The sequence below is a fragment of the Cupressus sempervirens genome, chromosome 5, assembly GCF_028749045.1.
Source record: "Cupressus sempervirens isolate cs-2001-9-10 chromosome 5, ASM2874904v1, whole genome shotgun sequence".
Taxonomy (NCBI): domain Eukaryota; kingdom Viridiplantae; phylum Streptophyta; class Pinopsida; order Cupressales; family Cupressaceae; genus Cupressus; species Cupressus sempervirens.
This window is the reverse complement of record NC_143122.1, coordinates 349,227,831-349,246,778: the sequence shown is the minus strand read 5'-3', so window position 1 is coordinate 349,246,778 and position 18,948 is coordinate 349,227,831. Positions and strand designations below refer to the sequence as shown.

At 32.1% G+C, this 18,948-nt stretch overlaps 1 pseudogene; it reads right to left on the bottom strand.

The window, feature by feature from the left end:
* Window positions 1-13,316: 13,316 nt before the first annotated feature.
* LOC149556148 (uncharacterized) lies at window positions 13,317-17,786 on the bottom strand (annotated as a pseudogene).
* Between the last annotated feature and the right edge of the window lie 1,162 nt (window positions 17,787-18,948).

Here is an 18,948-nt window from a genome sequence, read left to right as displayed (position 1 = left end):
AGTACCTCTCTTGACTTGTACACAGTTCAAGGTATAGACAGCTATACTTTTAGCTTCTCTCTAGTATTTTGAAGCAATGTTTTTCTCCATCATAAGTGTTCTAGCATAGTCCATTATAGATCTATTCCTTCTTTTAGAAAATCCATTTTGTGGAGGGGTTCTAAGGGCATATGTCTATCTTTTGATTCCTCTATAATTGCATAACATTTTAAACTTATTTTATGTGCATTCTCCTCCTTTGTCAGATCTTAAACACTTTAGATTTTTACCTATTTCCTTCTCAACTCTTACTAACTACCACTTAAACATTTGGGAAGCATCAAATTTCTATTTTAGAAACATAACTATCATCATTCTAGAATAATCATTAACAAACAACATATTGTACTTATCTCCTTTGTAGCTTTACACTTCAATTGGTCCACACAATTCAGTATGAACAATCTCTAGTATTTCTTTAAAGGTTTGAGTTTTACTTTTAAAACTTGACTTTGTCATTTTGCCTAACTGACATTGTTTTCATATTATATTATTAGGCTTCTTCAACTTAGGAAAACCTCTAACCTTTCTCATGTTACTGATATTGACCATATTATCAAAATTGACATGACATAACCTTTTGTGCCAAAGCCATACATCATCAAATTTTACAACAAGACAAGTAACATCCTATATATCAAGATAGAATAGATAAATCCTAGTTTGATCACCCTTTCCAATTAGTCTTTCACTTGTGTCATATATCTTATCAACCTTGTTTTTAAATTGAACCTTACATCCCAAATTATTCAGTTGTAACACACTTAAGAGATTATAGTTAAGTCTTTCAACATAGTAAGCATTGTCACATAGAATCTTATCTATGAGCTTGACAAAATTTTTTCCTTATATCAAACATGGTGCATCATTACCAAATCTTACACTATTTCCATCATAACAATTCAAGGTAATTAACTTACTTTTATCTCTAGACATGTGATGTGAGCACCCACTGTTAATGATCCATCTATCATTCTTGTTCACATAAGACACAAGGGTAGTTGCCTCATCCTCATCAGATTCTTTCTTCATTGCAATGTATACCACTTTCCATCATCATGTTCATCAGATTCATCTTTTGTTTCCTCTTCAACAATGTAGTATGAATTTTTTCCTTTCTCTTTGTAGTCCTTGTTGGCTTTATCTTTCCTACTTTTTTAATTGTCACAACCTCTATATTTCTTCTTCTCTGGACATCTAGCAGCAATATGACCAACCTCATTGCAGTTGAAAAAAATGATAGGTAATTTACCTTTGAACTTACCTTTACCTTTGTGGAATCTTCTTGCCAGTAGTGCTTCAAGTTTTTCTACATCCTCCTCATCTGTATCACTATCACTGGATACATACTTTATCTTTTTCTTCTTCTTCTTGTCATTGGGTTCCTTTAGTGACACTTTAGCTTTGAAAGTAGATTCAATATTTTCAAGTTTGTAATTATCAAAGTTAGATAGCTCAAAAGCAGTGAGTCTACCTACCAAACCTTCAAGTGATAGATCATTTCCTAATATGAATCTTAGTTCTTGAATTATAGAAAATCTAATATCATATACAGGTAGTAGTGTTCTCAAGACTTTGCTTAGCACAATATCATCATCTATTTTACCATTAGCTCCTCTTCTTGCATTAACAACTCCTTTTATCCTTGCAACATATTGAGCAATGTTTTCACCTTCTTCCATTCTCATATCATCAAACTTACCTATGAGACTTTCAGCTTTGGCTTTAAGAACCTTTGATATCATCAAATTCAGCATAACATAGGGCAAAGGTAATCTCCAACATTGCATAGTTATGTTCTTTCTTCTTTTTAATATCCTCAATAGTTGGGGCTACAATCAGGTCAACATGCTTAGTAGTAATGGTTGATTTTGCATGATCTCCAAGTCCTCCAAGGTTTAGCTTCATCATACTTTTCCATATAGGAAAGTTATCTCTATTGAGCTTTGGTACTTCTCTTTTTGACATCTTGATCTTTGTGCTTTTAGTACCTTCAAACTAGTCCTTTTAAGAAGATCTCTTTGATAACAATTTTTGGAATACTTTTAGAACAACTAAAGGGGGTGAATAAGTTATTCAATGTCCAGATGTATAAATAAAACTTTTCATAGCTTAGTGAATCCATAAAACTTTTATCTTCATGCATGCATCCATAAGATTATTCAATCACTAAAATTTGTAGGGTACTATCAAATCAACTTGCAGAAATGTAAACATGAAACATAATGGATTCATCAACACACTTGACACAATGATTTACATGGAAATCCAATTTGGGAAAAACCACCAGTAACATGCTACTCTTCTTCACTCTTCTAAAGTGATGCCCTATGAAAGGTCAACCTTGTTAAAGGTTATAATACACACTGTTAAATGTGACCCTGTTAAAGAATTTCAATCACCCTATTAGGAGTGAGCCATGTTAGAGGACTTTAGACCATTCACTTGGAATGTCACCCAATTGAAGGATTTACAAATGACTATTAGGTCAACCTTAATATAAAGGATTTACCCTAGAATGATACAATTATTAGAGAGTAAGAGTAAGGCTTTGATTTAATAACAACTTACAACTCCATTTGTAGATTATAGATTTATATTTTAGTCCTCCATTCTACTTGGCTTTCACACATTACAACTCTAGTAGCTTGTTCACCCTTCAAGAATTCATACCCTTAAACATTTTTGCTTAACATGCTAATGCAAACTCTTTTCTTCGGTTACTTGATGAAGCAAAACCCTTGACTCCTTGTCTTCCTTAGGTTCTTGCACATGAAAACATTTGCTTCTGACTAGCCATTCCTATAAACATGAAATTAAGATCTTTTGCCTCTCATTTTTCATCATCCAATTTAGGGTTAGGATGGATTAGGTAGGATACAATGAATCTATCCCACATTCCATATCTCTTCTAGAGTCTTCTCCTTCAATCCTTTTTGAATTCACTTTAAAATGGTTTACCTTGAATTCTGTGCCACCAGCTCATCAACCTTATTTTTTATGTGATTCACACATTCCAAGAAAACAAACTTGTTAGCTCAGATCCATTGAATTCATGATCTTTTAAATAATGTAGCCACTTAGCATTATCTATCTTCTAATACTCAACACATAATGCATTTCTCAACATCCTCTATTAAATCACTTAGCATGAACTAAAGTTTATTGGTGCTTGACATCAATTAAACTTTACTTGGCATCCACTATTTTGCTCAGCATACACTAGAATAAACTTTTACTCAACTCCTATTGATTTTCAACTTGGCTTGCACTAACTTTTCTCAGCACCTACTATCCACTTGGTTAAGCTTGGTAGACAAACTTTGTGTCACTTGTTCTTCTATACTTTCTTAGTGTAACTAGCCTTTGTAACCTTAAGTAGATTATCAATGCATCATGTTATCACTGTCTTAACTGATTCTTTACTCCTTTACATAATCATAACTCAACCTTCCCTCTAGGTGTTATTGTTACATATTTTTGATCAAATCATCTTCATCAATCAAATAAGTGATAGTACTTAAATCATATAAGCAGTTGTCTTACCAACAAATAGTAGGTTTGGCATCAGTGACAAAATAATGATTTAAGCATATTGATTGTACTTGTATCAATATGTTCTCAACAATCTCCCTCTTTGATAGTCTTCTTCAATCCATTTTCAACACTATACTACCCACCTTTCATGTGTAGCAACATCTCACATCTTGAATCATCAAAACTTGAGGTGGTATCATCGACAATGACTCTAGAATGTGGTTGTCTAATCTCATTGCTTATTAATTGCACATTCAAAACTTCTTTACCCTCTTTAACCTTAGGATCTGAAGAGCTAGATGCCATTATGCAACTGTTGAATCCTATTTGAAAATGATGGAATGATTTCTTCAATTTGTCTTTCTCTCTACATTCTCTCCTTCAAATTTGAATGATGTCAAATGAGTAGAAATTGATCATATAGACCTTAAAACCTCATATTTAATTCTTAGTGCTCACATAGTTGTAAGCTCCACTTCAATAGAGATTTTGACTCACTTGGCTTCCATGAAATTTCTTTTTCAATTGAAAACTACTACAAACTCGGTCAACACTATCACCTTTGATAGCTTGACATTAACTAATATTTCACTTGGAAACCATAGTGAAACTTTTCATGCTTAGCAATAACATGAAAACTAACAAAACTTAAATATTTCTTCTAGGTTATAATCAACACCTTGCTTCTTTGTTCATGCATATGTAATATTTTCAAAACTAAATCCTTGAAAATGATGATAGTATATCTTTTAAATATATGTCCCACACATACCTCTTGATTACTTAATTTGAGGAGGTGTGATCACCTGACCCCATTGGGTGAAGTGATCCCATTTAAACTTGATGTGCTACAATCTACCTTTCTCTTCCATGTCTTGTTCATCTCATGTCTGAAATTCTCAACATTTTCCTTTCTTTTTCCTTTGTTGAACTCATTACTTGGTACCTTTGAATTTGTTGGACAATTCCTACTTATGCGACTAGTCTTCAAACAACTAAGACATTTGGTTTGACTCAACCATCTTTTGTAGTCACTTCTAAAATTTGTTCTTATGCAATTTTCAGCAACATGTCCATACTCTTGACAATAATGACAACTATACCTAGTATTATAATCCCAATTATAAGAGTTGTCATTGTATTTTACCTTTGTCTACTTGTTTGATGACCATTTAGGCTTGGATCTACATTGATATGCTCTATGTTCATACTTCTAACAATTATAGCAATATCCTTCAAATCTTTGTATGCTTATGATCTTGGCTCTGCATCCATGTGTCTAATGTCCTTGTTTGTTGCATTTGTGGCAATTGTGAGTGTTAATTATGGCCTGTTAATCAAATACAGTACAACATGATCCTTATATAAAGAATCATTTTGGAATGAAGATTGGATTGTTCATCCAAAACAACTTGACAAGTTGATTTGTTTCCTCCTACCTAGAATGATTATGCTATTGCTCTCAAATAGAGAAGTTGGCTACCAAACATCTAGAATGATGTGAAAGATTAATCTAGATGAAATGCAATATTAATCTAGAAATAAAGGAAGCATTTTAATCTAAATGGATGCATTTAAATTAAAATTAGATCACTATGCAAGACTAGAAAAGCTTAAGAATGTAAATGGTTGAGTGAGTATTTTAGCATAATTTCGATGCAAATCAATTGTCAACCCCTAAAATGAGGAATTGAGGGCTTCGTAAATAGAATCCAAGAATTTGATCAACGATTGAGATCACATTGAATCGGCGGTTGAGATCTAGAGAAGATTCAGTCAGAATAGAAAGTTTCCATATGAAAAGGAAGTTAACTGATTTTCTTTTGAGTGGAATAAGGAGTTAGCTAATTTAATTCCTTTTCTGATTTTAGTCCACTCAGAGTTTTCCATTTTTGACCTAAAGAGAGAATATTGGAGAAGATATTTGGTTTAAATAAATTAAATACGACCTCATAATTTAGTATTCTAAATTGAATAATTAAATTCAACAATTAGAATGAGAATGTTTAATTAAATCAAATATATTTAATTCATCATGTATATTAGCTAAAAGAGGTGAATTTAATTTAATTAAAGTACTAGGACTTATAATTCAATTAATTCAATTAAAAGGTTAATTTAGCCAATTCAATGAATATTCGAGAATTAATTAAAGTAAGTGATTAATACAAATTAATAATTTTCTGCATTTGATACTTAGGTCAAGTAGAGATTATCAGAATCGGAATTTCCTAGTAAAATAGGACTTATAATTGATTAAATAGACTAGAATTGGTTTAGCATGGCAATGTGCCAATTTTGAGGTATTACAACAATGACCCATGAACTTATGCTTAGGATTTTGATTTGTAGTCTTGCTCCTTTAAACATTAGCAGTATGACCTATCTTACCACAATTATGAAAAGTACATTTAGATTTCTTACCTTTGTTACTTCTTTCTTCACCAATTCTGGATGATTCTCCTTCTTCAATTTAGTTTAACCCAATATAGAAGTATCACTATTGGATCTAGGGGATCTCATCAATTATTCAAAGTACTTGATGGCATTATTAGGTTTGTTAAAACTTTAAGAAAACTCTTTTTCTCCTTTTAGATCATTTCTCAATTGTTCATTTTGCAACTTTAGTGTTGTGATCTCAATATCCTTTGCATTCAATTCAAGATTTGAAATCATCATTTGACTCAAAGTTTCCAATTGCACGTTAGAAATCCTACTTACCTCTAATGTTTTCTCTTCCAGTCTATTGGTCAAAATCCTTTTATCATCTTCAATAATAACTTTTTCCTCTTCAAAATTCTTCTATTTCTCAGTTACCTCACATAGTAGTACTGGTTGGACTTATTGTTCTCTCTTGATATTTTTGACCTCTTTAGTTAGGGTTCCATTATTTTCCATCATATCTATAGTTGTTGCATCAAATTCATTGGTGTTATATCTGTTAACAATTCAATAGTGTCAATCTATTGGTATTGTATGTCATTCTCTTCAATAGAAATTTCCTTCCTTCTCTTCAATGATTGATTTAACCCATTTCTTGCTTCATTCAACTAATTTAGGGTAAATTGTATTTCAATCTTCTATTTCTCAATAGTCTTTCCAAACTTGTAGACTTCTATCTCCAAGATCTTTCTTCAAAGTTGTTAAAGTTTTTCTTTTCAAAGAAATATGCTTTGATACCAATTGTTGGAAATACAATACGTAAGTAAACTCTAAGAGGGGGGAGTGAATCAACACTTAAAACTGTCAACCTCAAAAACTATTCACCACACATCCATCTCACAATCTATGCATATAAACTGAAATATCAAATTAAGCATATATATCCATAGCATGAAAGTGAAAAATTAAACACATGTATGACACAAGATATTTGGTTACCCAAAAACCTTCCAAGGAAAAGGTAAAACTAGGGTGGGGATGACACCCACAAATCTTCACTACTATAGTAATAAAGTGTATCTAATAAAGGCTACAATATTTTAATCATGAAGCATGATCTCCCCTGTGAAAGGTTTTCCATGTTAAAGGCTTACAAGGTTGTTAGATCTTACCTTGTTAAAGGATTTCAACACCATGTTAGAAGTGTGTCTGGTAAGAGGACTTTAACTTACAATGAAGTAAGCACCCTGTTAAAGGATTTACAATAGCTTGTCAAAACTACTCTGTTAAGAGATTTAGCCGATTCACTTGTTAGAATGTCTCAACAATGATCCTTTGGTTAGAACTCTATTTCTTGATGTCAGATCACCTCTATCCTAATGTGTACTTTATCCTTTCTAATCAGATATATCTCTATTGTCTTTTGATTCCTTTCCTCTATTCTCCTTTGACTGATTATGTAATGTAACTCAAGTTATAACTCCTTAGTCACCATAAATGCTCTATTTATGCATGCAAGATCTCTCCAATTCTCCTTAAGCATTCATAAAAAGTTTAGGGGTTTTCCTCCTTAAGAAGACCTAGGTGACTTAGGGTTAGGTATGAATCAATGATTGTGATTCACCCATATTGCCACTTAATCCTTCCCTTTTTTGATTGGATGCATGTAATGCATAGAGATTCACAATTAAGATTCATCCTTATCATCTAAGATTGTAAAAAAACCCTTAAGTCAGCCCAAAAATGGTTTACATAGAAGTGTGTGCCATTATAAACAACTATGTCAAAACTATGTAACTTAGCACTTGAAGTCCCTGATGGCTAGCATCAACTACAACTTTAGTGTTGTAACTTGGCCTCTTAATGACTTGCCATCACTTAGAGTCTAAATAGATTAGCACATACCATTTTCTCAACACTTGAGTGACTTGATACTTACTAGCTACTCGTCTTATACTAAATATCTGTCACTCAGTATATACTATCTGACAACGTATGCTCAACATGTATTACTTGTTTGGCATGAACTAAGTAAATGACTTAAGTATATTTTCATTCATATGTAAAAACCAATCTAAGATTAATGGACGAATGGTGGGGAAATATGATATTGCTATCCTCCATATAAAATGTCCCATTGAACAAATTTCAAAAAACAAAAAACAAAATGGATTTTAGGATTTTTTGGTACTTGTTCTTTATAATCTGCATATTTTGTTTTTTTTTTGAAATCACTCTAATTTTCGCAAATCTAAAAATAAAAATATATTTTTAAATATCTTTGGTATATTTTGACTGGAGATTAGCTAGTGTCGAAATAAAATTGTTGGCTACATAGTTGGCTTTGTAATGTGGTGGCTCACTTATTGTAAATAAGTTCATGAATTTGAACTAGTTAAATAATTTGTTCAATATTTCATATTATATTTGATCTAGCAATGATCTTGGTCAAGAAACATTTGTATGTGGGTTGTATAAAATAGACCCACCCTAAGAGAATTAAGGTAGAAGAATAGGCTAGTGTTAACAAGAAGGTTTTAAAATAGGAAAGTACTAAGAAACATGTTGAGGAAATTACGTAGTCTAAGAATTTAGACAATAATGAGAAGATGGAAATGAAAACTAATGAAAAAATAGAAATGGGGGATTTTATCTCTAACCTGGATGGGTACTCTGGGAATAAAGGGGTGTCTACTGGTAAAGAAAATGTGGAGGGAAGTCATGATAAAAGTATAGAGATGAATGTGGGGTTAGAAGCCCTTGGGGAAGAGGATGAAAAAAACCTCACATAATGCTAGTGAGGAGAAAATGGAGAAGGATATAGGAAAGGAGAATGAAGACAAAGACCCTATGGGTAAGGAAAATAGCTAGAGTAAAGGTGTGAACAAGGAAAGAACAGAGAATATGGACATTAATACTGATACCCAAATTAATACTATGACCTCCTCTAAGCCTAGGAATATGGTTAATGGGAAGGATGACTCCCATGATGCTAAGTTCTCCTTTCTTCATACTACAAAGCTTAAGACGGAGACTTCTCTTAAGGGTGATTTGTGGTTGTATAATGAATTAATGGTTCTCAAGAAGAAAATGGGGATAATGCAGAGAGATTTGGATTTTGAATGTGCTAAGTGAACCCAGCTGGAAGTGCAAATTGGTAACATATCTTATAAGCTTAAAGAGTACGAAAAAGACCTTTGTCACCTTATACAGGAAAGTGGTCTAAAAATGGAACATGTCAGTTCCAGTCTTTATGTAGCAATGACTAGTTTGTGAAAGAAAAGTAATGAAGAGATTATGTCTCCTTGTAATATTGGTGTGGGGAGTCCTAGTGGGCCTAGCAAGAGAACCGGGCAGAGTAGAAGGAAAAAGGTTGCTGAGGATCTTGGGCCTCCTATTCTTTCACCAACTGACATCATCCAGAGTACTACTGAATTAGTTAAAGAGGTGGCAAACATTATCAAGGAATTTTTGTAGGTGTTGGATGTCGATTGAGAGTGCTGGTTTCTGGGTTGGGTGGTTTTTTTGGTTTTTTCCTTTTGCTTTCTAGTTTTTTTAAAACTTTAGGTTCTAGGTCCTTGTAAAACTTGGCCATTTAGTTTGGTTTTGACTTTTGGTTTCAAGTCCTTGTAAAACCCGATTTGGATTTTTTTTTTTTAACTTTAGGTTTCAGGTCCTTGTAAAACTTGGTGGTTCTTTAATGATTATCTTTAGTATTTTGTAAAGGGTTTCGGGTCCCTTCAAAACTTTCTTTTACCATAATCTAAAACAAGAATATGTCAAATAGTAGAATAATATAAGATTCAAATATTATAAAGTGAGGATTTTGTCATCATCTCTTCATTGTGTAAATAAGTGTATTTCCTTATATTAGTATATGTGCTTTTGGAGGGCATAAGTCCTTGGAAAAGACTGGAGGTTTTCTTGACTCTGTTCTTTCCTACCAGTGCCTGGTTGCATGGAGTAGCTATGAAAATTTGATCATGAATCAATAAAATTATTGGCTTCAACCTTTTATTGATTAAAAAAAGTTCCTAAATTTGTATTAATGAAACTTCTCCATGTAAACAAAATTAAAAGTGTTTATCTTTAAATGAATAGTTTAATAGAAAAATAAAATAGTTTAATAGAAAAGAAATTAAAGATTGTTTTATCCTAGTTTGCAACTAAGTACATGGAATATGCACTAAATAGCTTTGCAGAGACTCGATATTAAAGGAAAATTCCACAAGTATTTTCCAATAGCTTCCTTTTTAGTGCACACTAGATGCTTGGAACAAAGGAATGTGTATCTCTCACAACATAAATGACAGAAGAATTTCTATTCGCTAGATTATTTAGATGGGGGGATTTTTTCAAATGTTGACGAAAAAACACAAACATGGTGCTTGCATGCAAAAAAAAAAAAATTGGATAGGAGTGCAACATAATGGAGCATTTTTCCTATGATTATTTTTATTATAACTTAATTTAGGTGACTTCTATTTGTAATTGTTTTGTGGAAAAGCATGAAAATTTTGGACATTGTCACTATCAAAAAGATTTTTGGCTCAATTTTCTACATATTAGTTGTATTGACATTCTTAAATATCATACAAAGTTAATTTTCATTATTTAATACTTTTTCCTTGGAATTAAGCCTTGGTGTATGATGTTTAACACACACTATGGCTTGATTACTAAGTAGAAATGTTGAATAGTCAAATTAACTTATTTTTAACAAGTTTAATATTTTTTTATTTAAGGTCACCCACACACTAAGAAAAAAATTAAGCTTCAAAAAGGTAAGCCAACTTTGACTATTAAAAAATTAACCTTGGAAAAGGTAAGTCAACTTTTACTATTTAACACATTTAGCTTAGGAATTAAGCCATAGTGTGTTATTAAGGTGTCCAGATGTTTAAGATTGGTTCATACAATTTTATTCTATATTTGTTAGTTTGTTTTAACTCACGTCTTAATAGTTTTTAATCTGCCACATGGTTCCTGTGTTGCATGCATGGTAGTTCACGAAAACTTCTTACTTTAATGTTTCAAGTCATGTCCATAAATTATTAGAAAGCTCTCATTTTGGAAGAACAATGAGAACCTTCACACATTTTGATCTACAAAATTGTAAGTTAGATTTTGACAAATTTTTAGTGTAGTTATGTATGTGAGTTACGATTTCAACTTCTCATACTCACATATCTCTTTGTAGAGATTTTCAAACACCAAGTGTTTTAAAAAATGTATTTTCAAAGTATCACCTTGATACCCACTATGTTTGACACCAATAGTCATTTACTAAAAAATGATAGTAACTATAATCGAATGTCCCAACAGTTTTTATGAAAATTCTCAATAGTGGTGCACAAATGGGTCAATTACCAACCAAAAAAGCTAAAAATATATTTTCTTTTACTAGTAGGCTATTTATACATGTATGATCATCTATTGATACATGTATTACAATTCTAGAATTCTATTAACATTAATAATTGAGACTAAACATGCCAAAAACATCATTATTATTAGAACAACCTCTTCCCAAATATTTTATATCACATTCTACAAAAAAAAATATATTCTTCCATAGTGGCATGTTTGTACAAACCTTTGGATGGGAGTGAAATAGAATGGAGCATTGATGTTTGAGCATCCTGGGTGTAAGAGAAATCTTGCATCACCCAAAAATATTTTCTTTTTAGTCTTTTCTATTTTAATAAGGACTAGTAGATAGGGTGGTTACTATTTATGGAAACTTGTTACTTTTAGTAAGTTTGTCATATGAGCTTAAAATGTTCTCATTTTCTACTGGAAGGTTCATTTTAGAGTTATAAACCTACCATAAAAATCTCATTGCTCTAGCTTAAGTATCAAAGAAGTTATTGCAAATTTTTGGTGGAATTTGTAGAAAAATCTTCAGGCTCGCCGTTGAAGGCCTTAGAGTTCTCAGATGAGGTCCAAAAAGTCAAAAAAAAGGTGGTTGTGAGCTTGTATATCAAGAGCTTGCATTTTCTAAAAAGTGGTTATAATAGCCAATCAGAGCAATGGTTCGTGAGTCATGGCTTTCAAAGTTGGGCTACCTGAAATATCTAAAATAATTGTCAAAGATATATTTGTCTAACTCTATATGTATTGCTAGGGTCTGTTGGCCGTAGGTATTAAGTTTCAATGTCTAGAATCTTCTCGAGCGACATAAAATTTCCTATTTAAGAAAGGCCCAAACAATGTCTAAGACAACTCTAGGTGATGGTTAGTAGCTTGTCTTGCAGATTATGATAATGAAGGCACCCATGTGAGTTAGCATATTGTACTTGTGAATTTTATAATACCACATTTGCAACACAAATAAGAATTCCATATTTTGTTCTCACATTTGTTGTTGTTTCTTTGTTTCTATTATGAGTTTATGGTATTAAGGGGAGCACCCTTCATCAAGCATCCATTGAAAATGAGAACTTTAGAATAGTGAATGATGTTCACAAATGCATAAAGTGTTACTTAGATGCAATGACTGACGATAAGTGGAAGATTTTAAATAAATATGATTTCATAAAACATGATGATTGTAGAAAATGCTTGTATGGAATTGGTGAAATTTTTAGTTTGGTGCATAATTTTCTTATTTTGATTGGTCCAACAACCAACAAAAGTCAAGAATTAAATTTGAATCCACTGAAACATTATAGTAAATATTTTTTGTATAATTTTCAAATATAATTTGTCTTTTTTTCATTGGTTTGAGCAAGTAGAAAAAAAATTATCAATAAATACACATTTTCTTACATGAAATTGTGGAACTATGGGAAAAAAATCTTTAATTTCTAGAAATTTCTTACCGAGAGGTTTCTTATTGGCAAGGTTATTTGTATTCTCTCTACACCATCATGACTAGAATTTCTCCACCATCGCCATTATCATGGTGTCTCACTTAGGCCTGCTTGCAAAACATCAACTCTACCTTGCAAAAACTAAAATTATACAGGATCTGCCTTTTCAATCAAATATGACCAGATGTATCCTATTGCACCCACAAAATTTGAACAGAACTCTATTACTAAGAAGAATGAATCAAAAAATCCATCAGATTTAAGTTCCACTAAGATTAATAGTAAGTTTTATTTGGGTGATCTCACATGCACTTCACTCCTACAAAAACTACCTCTTTAATAAAAGAGGACAAGTTGGGTCCTGCTACCTACAAAAAATTCTTTCATAATTTCTTTACTAAGAAGCATGAATCAATGAATGTCCATAGTTCTCCCTTCACCCAAATTCATAGTAAGTGTGGTTCTAGTGATCCCAAATGCCTTATTTCTATAGAAATTATCTATTGTATAACAACAAGGCCTTTTCTATTTTAAATAATTAGATTAGAAATCACAAGAAACATCATTAAGATCACACATAACAATAAATAGTATAGCCATTAAACATAAGATTATAAGACCACCAAACATTATTGAATTTGAACACCTTTAGAAGTTAATATCATTCACAACTCCACAATATCCAACTTCTCCACACAACTTTCTTGGCAATACATCTACCTCTAACCATCTATGCCTTTTTTCCTCTTCATCCAATTCCCATAAACAAAGACCCTTAGAGTACACCAAAATAACCTTTCCGTCATACCCACTTAAACATTAGTGATATAAAATTATAAATGATTAGAGTAAGTTCCATAAGGCCTTTGTTGGTATCTAATAACATCCCAATGCCTCTCTTTCACATCAAACATTGCAACATCAAACCTACATCTTCTCACCCCTAGATAGGTGGAACTAATCCAAGAAAACTTACACCTTGAGTAAATCCCTTCCCCTAATGGGTACCAAGAATTGATCCCTAAATCATAAATCTCCACTACCAAATTATTTTTCTCTACCATGATTATAGTTCTTCCAATGATCAAGATGTAGAGCCTTGTGGACACATCAAAGGCTTGTCTAAAAAAATTATATTGCTTGAGTTTTATGGGAGGAGGATATTGTTTCAATGTCTCAATAAGAGGATTTCAAATGCCAAATAAAGTGGGTGCACCATCCTTAGAGAACTAGAGGCCACTCTTGTAGGTTATGACCACATTGATGGGATCAGGTGCTAGAAACTCCAAGGAGCCATGAAAATGAAGATGCTATAGTAGGATGAGGGTGATGATAATAAGTTGGAAATGATTTTACTAATGTTAATAATATTTTGACACAAAGAGGTCCATCATGTATGACAATTATTGCTTACAAAAAGAATAGGTCTCTATCAAACACATTTTATAGGTAAATATTCATCCTACAAACATGTTAAATAAAAAATAGCATATGTGGCATTATATTCTTTCAATAATTTCCCTCTTGTTTATTTGTTGGAAATACAAGTGTTAGATAACTAAGAGGGGGGTGAATCTTTTGGAATTCTTTAGAATAACTAAGACGAGGGGTGAATTAGTTATCCAAGGTCTAGATGTAAAAATAAAACTTTTCAGTGCTAATTAGATCCATATCCATAAAACCTTATTATGCATGCATCCATTAGATCATGTAATACTTTAACTTAGTAGATTACTATCCTAGGTCAAAATAACTTTGCAAAAATGTAAACATGAAATACCATGAGAACATTCACACAATTTGACACAAGGATTTTACGTGGAAACCCAATCTGGGAAAAAACACTAGTAACATGCTACCAATTCTCACTCTTCTGAAGTGATGCCCTCTGAAAGGCCAACCCTGTTAAAGGTTACAATACACACTATTAAATGTGACCTGGTTAGAGGATTTCAGTCACCCTATTAGGAGTGATTCTTATTAGAGGAATTTAGAACATTCCATTAGAATGTCACCTAGTTAAAGAATTTACAAATGACTATTAGGTCAACCTTAATCGAAAAGATTTTATCCACACTAGTACAATTGTTAGAAAGTAACACTAGGACTTGATTTGATAAAAACTAAAACTTACAACTCACTTGCATATTATAGATCTTTCTTTTAGTCCTCCATTCTACTTGGCATTCATACACTTCTGCTCTAATAACATGTTCACCCTTAAGCATTTATCCCCTTAAGCCTTCTTGCTTTGTATACCAATTGTAGTCTCTTCTATTTGGCCACTAGATGAAGCAATATTGCAGACTCCTTGTCTTCCTTAGGTTCTCACACATGAAAACTTTTTCTTTTGATCAGCTATCTCTATAAATAGAGATTTTAGACCTTTTTCCACTTAACCACAATCATCTATTTTAGGGTTAGTTAGGATTCAATGAATCTGCCCACTAATCCATTTTGGTTCCTCTAGAAACTTCCTCTACAGTCTTCCTTGAATTTTTGTGCAACTAGCTCATCATAGCCATCTTCCATATGCTTCACATAATTCAAGAAATCAAATTAGTCATCTTAGATTCATCAAATCTTTGATTTAACATTGTTTTTGGCACTCAACATCTATATTGTTTTGTCACTTGGTCAATACTAGTTCACTTGGAAAATACTAAAGTTTATTGATGCTCACCACCAACTAAACTTTACTCAACATATACTAACATTCACTCAGATTGCACTATTTGTCATCTTTGCTTAGCACCTCTTAATTTTCACTTAGTTTCTACTGATTTATTCTTGACTTGCACTAACTGCTCAACAAGGCTTGGAAGACACTTTTCTTACTTGATCTTCTTCCAGTCTTTGCTTGAGTAATTTTTCATTTTAGACTTTAAGTAGATAAATAATACACTATAATATCAATGTCTTACTTGCTCTTAGTGACCCTTATATACACCAAATAACTCAACCTTTCTCTAGGTTCTTTTGTTATCTCCTCTTTTTAAATCCTCTTCATCAATCAACCACATGATAATATTCAAACCAAAAAAGTAATTGTCTCACTATAAAGTAGCAAGTTTGAAATCATTAACAAAATAATGATTGTTCCATTATAGGTTCTACACTTCAAAACAATCTCTTTTCAACAATCTCCCTCTTTGGCATTGATGGAAAACCAATACCAACAACAATACCAAAAATAAAATACTATCTTTGAAATTTCTCCCTCTATCAGTATATGTCCTTCCTCTATATAGGGTAATGTAAGCTTTTTCAATTATCATTCAATGTATCTCTCTTATATCTCCCTCATTAGATACTTATCTCTCTCTATAGGTTATACCTACCTCTTTGACGAAAATACCAAAGACTTGTCATCTATTCATGCAAATATAATCAATTCAGGTTCTCCCTCTATCTCCTTGCATGTGACTAAAAATCTTCTTATTCAGCTCGTTCCTTACTTTAGGAAGCCCCTAATGTAAGATCCACTACATCAAGTTGTAAGATACAACATTCATCTCAGTTGATGTAGGGAACTACTCATGCTTCTTAAATATCTTGGGATAGGCGTATGACCCCTTGTTTACCTCTAAGATATTCATGTGCATCCTTAGGTAAATCTTTTGTGAATATGTTAGCTATCTATTCTTTTATAATCACATATTCTATTCTCAATTTTTTTTTTGTCTTGAACTAACTCTCTTAAGTAATGATACTTGATTGCAATGTGCTTTCTCTTTGTGTGCATCATAGGGTTCTTTTATATGTTTATAACACTTGAATTATCACAATAAAGTAACATAGGTTTAGTGATTTCCTCCTTCATCCCTTTGAGTAGTTGTTTGATCCATACCACATTTGTATAATATACTGGAATTGCCACATATTCAACTTCACTAGTAGATTGAGATATACACTTTTGTTTCTTACTGGTCCAAGTGACCAACCTCTTTCCTAGGAAAAATTCACCACTACTCGTACTCTTTCTATCATCAATGTTTCCAACCCAATTAGCATCTATACAGGCTCTTAACTCAAATTTGTCATTTTTCTTGTAGTATAGACCATAATCTTTTGTTCCTTTTAGATATCTCATAATTCTCTTAACATCCATCAAATGATTCTCCTTAGGATTTGCAAAAAATCTTACAACAATCCCAATAGCTAATGCAATGTTAGGTATTCTATGTACTACATATTGCAACTTGTTAATCATAGACCTATACAATGTTTTATTCACTTTAGCAGAATCATCATTCTTTAAAAGTTTATGTCCTATCACCATAGGATTGTTAACTAGTTTTGAATCCTCTAAACCAAAAGTTATCAATATTTCTTTCACACACTTAGACTGAGTGATGTATATACCATATTTCATATGATATACTTGCAAACCAACAAAGAACTTGATCTCTCCAAACATAGACATCGCAAATTCTTTCTTCATTTCATTTTCAAATGCCTTAGTAAAGCATTTTGACCTCCAAACAACTAGTAAAATACATTTATCTCCTTCTATCTTCAAGTATAGATAGTTTTTATCATCACTCTTCTCAAAATCAATCTTCACAAGATAATTGTGAAGCCTTTCATACTATGTTCTTGGGGCTTTATTCAAACAATATAAAGCTTTGTGTAGTCTTCATACCATGTTTTTATTGTTTAGATTAAAAAATCCTTCAGGTTGTTCTATGAAAACCTCTTCTTCTAATATGTCATTCAAAAATATTGACTTTTCATCCATTTGATAAACTTTGAAACCATTGTATTCAAAGTAAGCTAGCAAAGTTCTTGCTCCTTCTAAACTTTCAACTAGGCAAGTGTTTCTCCATAATCAATTCCTTCTTCTTATGCATACACCTTGCAAACTAATCTTGCCTTATTCCTTGTGACTTCACGATTATCATCTAACTTCTTTCTGTACACCCACTTGGTTCCAATTATATTCTTGTTCTCTGGTCTGGGTACTAGAGTTTGTGTTTTGTTCTTCTCAATTTGATCAATCTCTTCTTTCATAGTTTTACTCCAGTCTTAATTCTCTAAAGCATCTTTCACTATCTTAGAATCATTCATGCTCAACAAACATGTATCACTTCTCAACCTATTCCTTGTCATTGGTTTAGCTTCTTTATTTGCAATAAATTATTCAACAAGGTGATGTTTTCTGACATACTTTGACAATCTTGGTTTTTCTCTTCTTTCTTCAATGGGTCTGACAACTTTAGAATCACTATGTCCTTCTCTATCAAGTAGATTGTCATTCATTTCATGTACACTTATCTTAGAATAAGAATGTACCTCATCTTATGTTTGCAACTCAACTCCTAACTATAACTTGGTTCTTGGATGCAACTCGACATTCATTATATGTGACTTGGTAGTCACTCATACTTGTTGATTTACAACTTGGTTTACAACACCTTCATCAGCAGACATACCTTCATATAAGTATACACAAGAATTTTATTCTTTAGGTTCCTTCATAGGTTCAACTTCATGTGCCTCTGTATATTCATCAAACTTCACACTTTCACTTTCCACAACTTTTTTATTGTTAGTATTCAAACACTTATAAGATTTACTTCTTGTGGAATAGGCTAGGAATATACATTCTTCACTTTTAGCATCAATTTTACCATTCCTATTATCTTTAATAATATAGCACTTGCTTCTAAATACCTTAAAATATTTTACATTGGGTGAGTATCCATACCATAGTTCAAAAGGTGTTGAATGAGTACCTTTCTTGACTTGTACTTGAGTCAATGTATAGGCAACTGTACTTACAACTTCTCTCCATTATTTCAAAGAAATACTCTTCTCCATCATGAATGTTCTAGCATAGTCCATTATAGATATGCTCCTCCTTTCAGCAATCCCATTTTGTGGAGGGATCCTTGGTGCAAAAGTTTGTCTCTTGATTCCTCTATCATTAAAGAATATCTCAAACTCATTTGATGTAAGTTCTTCACCTCTATCAGATCTTTGACATTTATAGATTTTTCTAGTCTCCTTTTCAACTCTAGCTAATTACAACTTAAACATTTGGAAAGCATCAAATTTTTGTTTCAAAAACATAACCGTCATCATCCTAGAATAATCATCAACAAATAAGATAATGTACTTGTGTGCTAGAAAATGTGACTTGTTGGGAGTACGAATCAACAAACAAATATTA